Source organism: Equus przewalskii, chromosome 1 (genome assembly GCF_037783145.1).
Source record: "Equus przewalskii isolate Varuska chromosome 1, EquPr2, whole genome shotgun sequence".
Classification (NCBI taxonomy): Eukaryota; Metazoa; Chordata; class Mammalia; order Perissodactyla; family Equidae; genus Equus; species Equus przewalskii.
In genome coordinates this window covers 125065094-125077700 of record NC_091831.1, presented here as the reverse complement: position 1 = coordinate 125077700, position 12607 = coordinate 125065094, and positions in this window count along the sequence as shown.

The window sequence follows — 12607 nt, the reverse complement described above, 5'->3', positions numbered from 1 at the left end:
TCAGGGAAGAGGAGGGGTCTGATGGGCTGGTGAATGGGGGAATTTCAGTGCTAAAGGGACAGCATACACATGTCAGGACTGCCCAGAGAAGGAGCGTGGCACCCGGATGTTTGGGTATAGTGTGGTCCAGGAAGGTCTTCGAGAGGAGGTGACATCTTACATCGGGACCAGAAGATCAATAGGGATTTGCAAAGGAAAAGTGGGGCGGGCACGGCAGGGCAAGATGTTCCAGGAAAGGGGAGCAGGCTGTGCAAAGGCTAAGATACCAGAGAGCACAGCCTCCAGGAACAGAACTGCCCTTGAAGGTCAAGCAGGGCCTTGGGGCTGTGGTTATTATGTGTGAACGTGCTAGTTGTTATAAATCTTCCTGATGTTATTCTTAAACCCAGACATTTGTAAGTACAGTTTTATTTCGTCTTCATTATCACATGCTCACCAGGAATCCTATGAGGTAGGTGTTGCAGCCCATTTCACAGATGAGGAGCCTGAGGTCAGACATTGTCACATGGCTCAGCTAGTCTTAGGGAGTCCATGGCTGTGCCAGCCTGAGCTCCTTCACTCCTCACAGCTGCCTCAGGAGAGGGGTCACCTAAAAAGGCATTTGATATACCCTCAGCCTCTGAGGCAAGAGGGTACCAGTCATTCCTCAGAGAGCTAATGGAAATATTAAGGCCCTGAATTTCTGCAATCCTGCAGAGTAATTGAGCACGTGGGTTCTAAAGCCCATAGACCTGACCTTAAATATCAACTCTGCCACTCATTAGCAGTTATATGAACTTGGACAAGTTACTTAACTGACTTCGAGGCCACCCCACTGAGACTTGACCTGAGTTCTTCCCCATTTCACCAGCAGGGGTGGTGCCACACAGCTTGAGTCTCATCCAGCGCCAAGATGGGGGTGGGTGGCAATGTGCTCCTCATCAGACATGTGGTACCACTGAGACAACCATTGACCCTGCCCACAAGGCCCCTTCAGGCCCAGCAATTCTCTGTTAGCTTTGTGCGACATTGGGGATTTGAGCATCTTTTGTGACTCTGCTTATAGCCACCCAGCCTAGATGCAGCCAGTGGCCCTCCTCGCTTCCCACCTCATACCCTCCCGCCCCCCTCAGGACTTGCTACCTCCCAGGAAGCAGAAGCAAGCTCCCTGTTGATCAGGGACCTCCCCTACCAAGGAACTCTATTTTTGCCCCTAAACACTGTCTATACCTTCAAACAACCTTCTTCCCTTCTTTCCTTTACAAACCTTCTAATTTTCCCTCAAGCTCCTTGGGTTTGGGGAAAACAAAAGCCAGAGATCTCTGCCTGCTTCTGCCTTCTGCTCTGCCTCCGACCTTTCTCCAGGTTTCATAGTTCAGAACTGACCTTCTGCTTGAACGGGAGGAAGAGAGAGGAGCAAACATGGAGGGCGGGGGACAACGTATTAAAATCTCGAAGTACAAAATCTAGCTACATAGAGCAGAGATGACTGAGGTCCCTGAACACAGTGGAGCTAGAAGGAGATGGATTCAAGAGATGTGTAGAAGAAAGAATCATTAATTTTTGCCAATCAATTCAGTGTGGGGGTTACAGGATGCCCGTCTGAAGTAGCACTATGACCCAAGTCAATCAATGTGATCAGTAGTTGTCATTTTAAGTTGACCTTCAGTTACCTGCAAGTAAATTAGTTGACACCTCATCTAGTGACTGCATTCACTCAACTGAACACAGTAGAAATAAATATGTCCATTTTAGAAAGATTAGGCTGGATGGTGGGTACATGCGGGTTCATCGTATAATTTCTCTTGTGTAGGTTTAAAATTTTGCATACTAACATTTTTTTTAGTAAGTAAGTAAATCTATTTTAAAAGCAACTTTTCACAATCCATCAGCTTTTATAGTATGACAAGAAATACTTGAACTAATATTTCAAGCACAGTGTGAACATTTCATTCTACTAGTTAGATGTTCTCCATAACTCTTAGTTCTGACCTAATGAATTTGTGAAAGTTAAGAAGGTCTCCTGCTAAAGAATGTAACATGCAGACCAAGAGAGCAAAAAATTAGGGGGGAAAACCTAAAATGGTAGGGAGCCATGTCTATATTTTCTTAGAGGTGAACCTAAAGCCAAAAAGGAAAGGGAGCTTATTAGAACGTGTGTGTGCTTGGTTGTATCCTCCACACCATGGGTTAATGGGGAGAGAAGGGGCACTAGAGCCTGAGGGGATGGAGCTAGAGAAAATGAGCCTGCCATCAGACAAGACCCCAGGGGAGCTGGCAGCAGTCCAAGACAGTGTCCGAAGGGACATGCAGTACTCAGAGTCAGACAGGCGGAAGCACCTTTGTTCTGGGTCATCAGTTGATTCAGAACAAGACTGGAGCTAGAAGTTGGGGGTTTAGAAAACACTGGCAAGTTCCTCAAAGGGAGAAGATGACAAATATAGACAGTATCCCGGTCACATGGTTCCGGGGTCAAGGAAAGAAGTGGAAAGACAATAAGGACACAAGGTAGATGCCTGGCTGAGTGTGGTCCTAAGGCTCTTTCCGGTTGGAAGAGAGGAGATAATGCAGGTTACTTCAACCGATTTTAAGTATACATTAAGAAAGTGATTTGACATCTCTCTATTTTTCTTCTCTTTCTTTAACTGTAGCTCCTGACTTCTGAACAGTTTCTGTGAGGCCATGGTGTCTGCTGCCTCACAGCTTTTGTTCACTGTCTTCTCTGATGGTCTCTAGGCTTCTGCTCCACTGTCTGCTTCCCGCCCCGCCCCCGGTCTTAGGAAGGATTCCCTAGGAAAAAGACCGAGGTGGAGATTTGTCTGCTGGCAGTTTATTCGGGAGAACTCTCAGGATCAACACCTGTGAGGAGTGAGGGACACAGGAGAAGTTGGATTTCTATGCAGTTAATGCAAAGGCCTCAGCGACTCCCCGGGGAATTCCAGAGCTGGGATGGCCTTTCAAAGCTGCTCCAAATTGAGACAGTGGGGTCAGGCCATTGTACTCTCACTAGGCATTAGATGCTGGCCGCTCCTGGAGGAGGAGTATAATTTGGCTGAGGGCCTGGCTAGGACTGGGACTCAGCTGTGGGTTTTTAGCAGCCAGTAATGCCAGCAGCTGGGGAAATGAGTGCCTGAGTCCTGAAGGGTGATATGGTGGCCCATCGCAGCATCCCCTACGTCTTCTGTCCGGCTAGAGAGTAGTTCTGCCCCTAGAGAGTAGTTCTGGGGGGCCCACTGGTCACTCTGCAGTAGAGAAGGTGCCTGTTTGTCAGTATTCTCATGGCTGGCACCCTACAGACCTCCCTCGTTTCCAGTCTATAAAGATGGCCACTGTTGACTTGGGCTTAATCCTCTATCTAATCAGTTGGGGGATAGGTTGCAGAGCTACCTGACTTAGAGCAAGACAGTTTTCTCAGAAGGGCGTGTAAGAATGGTGTCATGTGCTACCAGTAAGACAAGTGTTAGGGAAATGTGTAACCAGTGCCCAGAGGCCCCAACAGGGTTGCCGAAGCTCACTTAATCCCAAACCCACCTGCTTGAAGGATCTGTGGCTGCTCATACTCTCTCTACTATGGTCAGTATTGGCCTGGAACCTGTGTGGAGCTGAGGCTGTACACGGTGGGCTGGATGGTCTCTAGCTGTGAGGGCCTAAGGAAGAGTTTTAACTCCACAATTTACTAATTTTAAGCCCAAGCTTAGTCAGTCGGCAAATATTTAGTTACCACCTATGTGCCAAGAACTCTGCCTGGCCTTGGTGAGTTTCTCTCTGGGCTCCATGCTCTTCTTTGTAAAATAGGAGTGTTAGAGTAGATGATCTCAATGGATTAAAGTGGTGACCATAGTACCAGAAACAAAAATCCAGGATACACTGTCTGCCAATGCCAGGATATTTGATATTGAGCATGCCCCCAGGAAATCCAGGATGTATGTTCTCATTGTACACCTACAGATGGACTCCATCTCTCCCATCCCCCATCTTTATTTCCCTCAGACATGCCACAGAGAATGACCTCCGCCTTAGGACAGTGGATGGAGGCTATATATTATTCCAACTCCTACCTTGCTAATCTTTAAAATCATTTAAGTGTTTACCCTTATTTTTTTAATTCCTTAGAATTTAAACGGTCTGAGTTTAAATAGTCCTGAACACATTCCTCAAACACTGTTATTTAAACAAAGCCTAGCCATGATGATTACACAGCCAGGTTTTTTCCAACCCCTGGAGACTTTATAACAATTTTATCTTAAGGCCGAGCATCCATACCTCCTAAGTGTTTTGCGTTTGAATACTCTTTTAGAGGTTGGCGCTGGAGGGAGTTCTCTACAGAACTCTACAGTCCACAGTGGTTCAGGCAGACTGGGTAAGGTGGGGCCACTAGCATCACCTTAATCACGTGTACACTCTCTCCCTGGTCACAGAGCCCCAAGAGCTGAACGTTGGGACAAGGATCAGAGGCCTAGTATTTGGCTTGCCATTGTAGACAGTGCTTCTGGTGACAAGGAGGGGCATGAAAGTGAGTGAGTGGTGAGTGTTTTGTACATACAAGGCACTGTCCTGGGCTGGCCTGGTGGTGTAGTGGTTAAGTTCGCATGGTCCGTTTCGGCAGCCTGGGGTTCGCAGGTTCAGATCCTGGGCGTGGACCTATGCACCACTCATCAAGCCACACTGTAGTGGTGTCCCACATACAAAATAGAGGAAGATTGCTACAGATGTTAGCTCGGGGCCAAACTTCTTCGCCAAAAGAAAAAAAAAGAAGGCACTGTCCTAAGTGCTGTAAGATATAAAGGGAAGGGAAGGAAGATTAAAATCTATTGTTTGTTTTACATTAGGCACTTGTATATACACTAACATTCAATCAATCATAATAATAACAATAACAATAGTAAGTACTGTGAAGTGCTTACTATAGACGAGGCACTGTGCTTCATGCTTTATGTTTTCTTTTCTTTTATATCATTCACTCATTCAAGACATTTGTTTTAGCATCTACATACTAGGTAGTAAGTGCTGGGAGACATCAGTGGACAAAATCCTGCCCCAGAGGAGATTTCATTCTCGTGGGAAAGACAGGCCCACAGATGTAAAAAAAAGTAAGTTAAGTGAAGAATTAGAAGATGACAATTAGTATGGAAAAGAATAGAGCTGAGTTAGGTGGATCAGGAGTGCCCATATTAGGAGGCATAGAGGTGGCTTGAATATTAAATAGGTGGTTGAGGTAGGCCTCCCTGGGAAGGTGACACTTGAGCCAAGATTGAATTGAAGGTGGTGAAGGAGTGAGCTATGCAGATACATGGGGACGAGCATTCCAAAGTGAAGAAACAGCCAGAGCAAAGGTCCTGAGGCCAAGTGTGACTGGTATATGAACAGCAGGGAAGTCAGAGTGACTGAGCATTCTGAGCCTGCGGGCGATATTGGGCCTGTGAGCCATTGTTTGCTACCCTACTTTAAAAGAGTGACATGATCTAACTGAGCTTCAACTGGAGCACTCCAGCTGCTGTGTTGAGAAGAGACTGGAAGAGGAAGCAGGGAGACCTGAGGAGGCCATTGCAGTCAACTTGGAGAGAGGTGATGATGATCTTCGGATCAGTGAGGTCACAGCGATTACAATGTCATTTCATCCTCCACCAAACCTTTGAACTAGGTACTATACTGACCCTTCATATACGGAGGACAATATTCAGGTCAGAGGTCAAATGACTTGCCTCACAGTGGCAGAGCTTAGACATGAAGCCCAGTCCACGCCAAAGCCCTTGTTCTTAACAGTCATAACTCTACAGTCACGTCACGTGGGCCTTATTATCCCAAATTGCCGAGGAGAACACTGAGACTCCAAGAAGCCAAGAAACTTGCCCAAGATCAAGTACATCTTGATGACTCCAAAGCCATGACTCTTATTACTAACCTAGACTAATTCTCAACCTGAAATGAAATTCCTGCTCTCAAGGTGCTTTTGTTCTAGGTGGGAGGATTCTTTATATAATGAGTGCTCCTGAGGTGCCAATAAAGTGCCTAGGGCATTCAGAGGAGGTGGAGCGACATCCGCCTGGAGTGACAGGAGGAGGAGACTGATGGAAGGGTTGCTGTTTGCCATATAGACCTGGAAGCACAGCTAGCTAGCTCTTGGACAGTTCTTGCAATCAGGACTGCTTGTTGGTTCTCCTCAGAGCTACTTTGCTGGTTCTGCTTTTGTGGTGTGGGACCGGGGAAGGCAGTAATTCAGGAACTGTGTTATTCCTCTGTAGCTAAAGAGTCACATGAGAAAAAGCAGTGGGGCCCCTAAGGTGTATCACAAAGATATATATACATATATATATATATATGATTTTTTTTTTTACTTTTCTCTTAAAAGATACAAGGAAATAAAATTTTAAAATAAAAATTACTCAAAATCCCACACTCTGTGATAACTACTGTTTAATATATTAAAGCATACTTGTCCATATTTTTTCCATGTATAAATATACCTTTTGAAAATTGGATTATAGGGTATATATTATTTTATAATGGGATTTTCTCTTTTAATATATTTTAAACATTTTCCCACATTACTAAATGTGGAGATTTAATTCTATAAAATTATTTTTAACAGTTTCAAAGTATGCCATTATTCACTTACTCTGTAAATATTAATTGAGCATCTACTATGTGAGAGGTACTGTCTTGGGCTCTTGGAATACATCAGTTAACAAAAGTGAGAAAAATCTCTGTCCTCAAATAACTTAGATTTTAGCAGGAGGAGATAGACATTAAAAAAAGAAGAAGAAGAAGAGGGGCCGGCCCAGTGGCGCAGCAGTTAAGCTCGCATGTTCCACTTCTCAGTGGCCCAGGGTTCGCCAGTTTGGATCCCGGGTGTGGACATGGCACCGCTTGGCAAGCCATGCTGTGGTAGGTGTCCCACATATAGAGTGGAGGAAGGTGGGCACAGATGTTAGCTCAGGGCCAGGCCTCCTCGGCAAAAGGAGGAGGACTGGCAGCAGTTAGCTCAGGGCTAATCTTCCTCAAAGAAAAAAAAGAAGAAGAAACATAATAAACAAATAAATGTAGGGCGTTATAGGCCATTGTAAGGATTTTAATTTTTACTGTGAGTGAAATGGGGAACTGTTGCACTGCCCATTATGTGAATATGTAATTTATCCAACAAATCCAGGCATTGGTTGGACATTTAGGTTATTTGCAATATTTTGCTATTACAAAGAACATATTTTTATACATAGCTAAGATCTTACAATAAACACATTTTTTGTCTATTGGATATTTGACATTTTAATCATAAAAGTAATATATTTTAATTGTGACAAGCAAAACGATATAGAGATATATGTATATAGAAAATCTAGTAATCTCCTCACTATCCTCTTCCAATTTCACCCTTCTGAGGTAATTAAAGTGAATCAGTCAAGAAAACAGAAAATACATCAGTATTTTAACAGAGATAATTTTATCTAGGATGGCGTCAGCACACTAAGGCCTATTGGCCAAATTCCACCCACCACCTATTTTTGTAAATAAAGTTTTATCGGAACACAGCCATGCTCATTGGTTTCTGTGTTGTCTATGGCTACTTTCACGCTATAACAGCAAGTTGAATAGTTGTGACAGACATCGTATGGCCTGTATAGCCTAAAATATTTCCTGTCTGATCCTTTATGGTAAAAGTTTACAAACCCCTGATCTAGGGGAGTGGGGTGGTAGACAGAATAACTGTCACCAGAGATGTCCACGTCCTAGTCTCCAGAACCTGTTACTATGTTACTTTACATGGCTAAAAGGACTCTGTAGACATGTGATTGTGTTAAGGATCTTGAGATGGGGAGACGGTCGTGGATTATCTACATGGATCCAGTGTAATCACAAGGGTCCTAATAAGGGATGGAGGGAAGGAGGAGAGTCAGAGAGAAATTTGAAGATGCTGTGCTGCTGTCTTTGAAAGTCGAGGAAGGGGCCGCAAACAAAAGAATGCAGTCAGCTTATAGAAGCTGGAAAAGGCAAGAAAATAGATTCTCCCCAGAGCCCCAATAAGGAATGTAGCCTTGCTGACCCCTTGATTCTAACTCAGTGAAGCCCATTTGGACTTCTGACCTCCGGAACTGTAAGATAATAAGTTTGTGTTGTTTTAAGCCAAGAGGTTTTCGGTAATCTGTTACAGCAGCAATAGCAAACGAATGCAGCTGACTTAACAGGTGTGGGAAGACTGAGAAGGCAGCAAAGGGCACTGAGCTGACAGGCGCTGCAGGCGACTCCCATCCCTAGGGCAGGTGGAAAAAGGGAACGGGCCAGGGTCCTCTGAACTCAGAGCTCGGAGAAGGGGCACCGTGGAGCTGGAACCCAGACCGCTGATGAGTGGGCACTGGAGGACCGGGGCTGTGAGGAGGCACCTTGAAGCTCATTCTGGGGATGTGGAAAATACTGGAAATGAACTAAGTGTCGCTGCCAGGGTTAAAAATTACTGGGGATACTCTGACAGGAACGGGAAGGCCTCAGGAAGCAAATAGGAAGTCTCTCCTCCAGCCTTCAGCACCCATGTTAACAGAGTGTAGCAGAGAGCAGCCAGCAGAGCAGAAATGTAGTTTGTGGAGTCGCAGCCCCCGCATCGCAAAGCAGATTAAAGGATTGGTTTGGACCTGAGACAATGGGCTAATAACTAGCACACAATGCTGACGATTTGGTCCGTATCATTGCACACTTTTCTCTATTCTCCTACAAAGATATATTCACATTTATTATGGGCTTTTCCCCTTTCTTTCCTATTTAGAAAAAATGTGGTTATATTAAACACATTGCTTGGAAATTTTCATGTAAGCATACTAGAGCTATCTCATTTGTAAAAACTGTTCAGTAATTTCTCATGGAAATGCCTAAATTTATCCAATCAGACTGGGAAAGTCTCAAGGATTGGTTCAGGGTTTGGCATGTGACTTGATCTAGTCTGGGCCCCACTTAGAGCTGAGGATGTGGTCAAACCTGCCCAAATCGCATGCCTGAGAACGTAAGAAGGGCAGTTCCCCCGAAGGAAAATCTAGCTGCTTTTAGCAGGAGAAGAAAAAACAATGCTAGAGAAGGAAACAACAGATACTCACCATGACTGCCTCATATCCTTTGCCTGTTGTTTCCATTGGGTTGTTTTGTTATCAATTTATTGATGATCTATTGAAGATAGCTAACGATAACCCTTTGTATTTTATTGCAATTGTTTTTCCCAGTATGTAAGTTCTTTATAGTGTCTTTTACTGTACAAAATTAATATTAGTATATAGTCTGAGGTAACTTTCTTTATGGCTCATGGATTTCCTTTCTTTCTTAATAATGTTTTCCTCCTACAAAGATAAGCACACTGGTCACTATATTGGTCAGGATAGGTTAGGGGTGCTATGGTAAGGGGAAAAAACGCTCTAAAATCTCAGTGGAGTCACTCAATAAAAGTATTTCTTGCTCATATCACATGGCGGGCGGGCAGAAGGCTGTGTGGGTTGTAGTCACTCATGGACCCAGGTTGACGGAGGCTCCATCTGAAGATGTGCTTCTACAGTCGCCAAGATAGGGGGAAGATGAGGATGGGAAATGATAAGTAAGCATCGGCTCTTAAAGTTTCTGCCCCAAAGTGACATACATGATTTCCTTTCACATTTTATTGACCAAATTCATTCACATGATCAGGATTAATTTTGAATGGAATGAGGAGGTATAATCCTATATGCTCAGAAGAGAACCAAAATATTTGTGAAGAGCCATAAGGACTACTATAATCCACATTTCTAGTCACCAAATGCCTTTCCCACAACCCAAATACCCTCACTCACCCTCTCCCAAGGAAGTCAACCCCAAAGTGCCATTCTGGTTGGACCTTTATTTTGATGCCTTAATCCATTCAGAATTTTAAAACATGGATGTGAGGGCAAAGCCAAGGATTATATCCTTGCTGTAAGGCTGAGTTTTCATTGCTACCTGTTATCTAATTTGTATAGAGAAGCAGTCTGTCTTCCACCTCTGCAAGTCTCTGAATTTCTGGACTTTTTCTTTTGCCTTTCATTCCTATTTCTAAACCAGCCAGTTGTCTCTCTAACATCTTGTCAAATGCAGCCAACATTATGCTTTCTTATTGCTTCTTCTAGAGCTACAAGTTCATTTGTTCCATAATCTACCCTCCAAGAACTTTCAGGCAAGAGTTTTACTGGATGTTTCACCATTGTGTAATATGGCTCACCATCCTTGTCAATGCCATCTGACCGCTAATTCTGTAACAGTTTTTTTAGGTTTTTGCTCTGGCAGCATCTTATATTAGGGATCAGTCAGGATAAGCTAGGTTATGCTATAGGAACAAACTTCAAAATCTCAATCACTTAAAACAGTAAAAGTTTATTTCTTGCCTTCACGTCCAATGTGGGTCAGCAGGGCCATCTGTACACTGTGGTCACTCAAGAATCTGGCTAATGGAAGCTCCACTTCAACATATGCTTCCATAATCATCACAGCAGGAAGAAGGGAGACACAGCACAGATGCCTAGAGCTGCCACATCTTCCCTCTCCTGACCCTTTCTTATTCAAAGCAAATCACATGAGTATGCCTAACTTCAGTGTGGGACAATGTCCATTTTATCAGGTTCATGGAAAAGAGAACCCCTGGGTATTTGTGAACAAACTTAGTGACTATCACGTGTATTTTTGTTTTGAGGATTTATTGCAGTGAAACAGGCTGTAGGTGACAATAACAACCTTTCATTATCCTTATCCCTGGGTCTCGTTTTTTAACTCCAAGTAGCTTCTGCTACTCTATCTTTATGTTTCTGAGGGTAGGTCACCATATTCGGAGTCACCTTCAAATAAAATTTAATTTTGCTTTAAAGCTGAATAAAAATACCTAATCCTTGAGATTAAGTTCCTTCCACTAAGACACCCTCACTCGAAATATGTCATAATTGGAATATTTCCTTATGCTGTCCTCTCTTCTTTACCTGCTATTTCATTCCGTAATTCTATTAAAGACTGAAAACCACAGTTAATAATGTATTTTGGCAAGAGGACAATTCAGAAAAACTAAAAATGTTTGTTTTTATTAAAAAGAAAAGTTTTTTGTTTTTATTCAAAATAAAAAAATGGCTTAATTTAATTCGTTAAAACAATGGATATTCTTAAAGTTATAGTTATTTACTTAGTTGAATGGAAGAATGTTAGTGAGAAAGAAAATGGAACTGTTTTTTAGTGACTAAAAGGTGAATATAAATATCTGGGCATATTTGAGAAGTAGCAACATGAGGCAACTTTCTAATCTTTCATCCTGAAATTGGATCCGAGGCCTATCTTGAAGCTGGGCTCACTAAATGCAGGCTCCTTAATCATTGGCTTAAAATGTCCTGACAAGAAAATATGTCAAGTTAAACACTTCAGTGAAGATGGCTGCTGAAAATTCCTTGTCTGCAAAGAAACAGACAAGACAGCAGGGTAGAAAGGAAAGGAGGCATTCTTTCATTCATCCATCCACTGGGCATTTACTGAGTTCCTGTATGTCAGGCCCTGTTCTAAGTGAAGGGGATAGTACAGTGGAAAACAAGACGGATGTGAACCCTGACCTCCTGGAGCTTATTCTTAGGTATGAGTCAGCACTGCACAGACACACAAATGAATAAAGTAGTTATATACTATGAAAAGTGAAATGAAAAAATGAACAAGAGAATGAAGCTTCAGTCAGGACTCTTGATTGTATGCAAGGAAATCCACTTTAAAAAAGAAAAGAAAATTTATTGGAAGATAATTGGGAGTTCTGAGGATCAAAGGGAAGCCAGCCCTGGTGGTGTAGTGGTTAAGATTTGGCCGCCATATCTACTGGCCATTTGGAATATGCTCTTTAGTGAAGCGCCAATTCGTCTTCTGTTCCTTTGCTCTATGGGATTGTCTGCTTTTTATTTTGTTAAATTGATTTGAAGGAGTTTTATAAATTTCTAATATAATATTCTAGATGATTTCTTTTGTTGGATACATGTATTTTAAATATCTTCTCCCACTATTGGCTTGACTTTTCTCTCTCTTAATAGTGTCTTATGATGAAGTTTTAAATTTTAACATACTCCAATTTATTAATGTTTTCCTTTGTGGTTGGCACTTTTTGTATCCTATTTAAGAAATCTCTGCCTACCTTAAGGTCACGAAGATATTCTTCTATGTTAACTTACAGAAGATTTATTTATTTATTTTGCATTTCCTGTTTAGATTTATAATCTATCTGGAATTGCTTTCTATGTATGATTTGAGATAGGGGTCAAGATTCATTTTTTGCTAAATGATATCTGATTGACCTATATCTTTCATTGAAGAGGTCATCCCTTCCCCAAGTGTCTCTGAACTATTTCTTCTTCTTTTTTTTTTTTTAATATTGTATTTTTTTTTCCTTTTTCCTCAGCAAAGCCCCCCAGGACATAGTTGTATGTTCTTTGTTGTGGGTCCTTCTAGTTGTGGCATGTGGGATGCTGCCTCAGCATGGTTTGATGAGCAGTGCCATGTCCACGCCCAGGATTCGAACCAACGAAACAGTGGGCCACCTGCAGCGGAGTGCACGAACTTAACCACTCAGCCACGGGGACAGCCCCTGAACTATTCCTTCTGTTCGTTGGTCTATTCATCTATCCTTGTGCTAGTA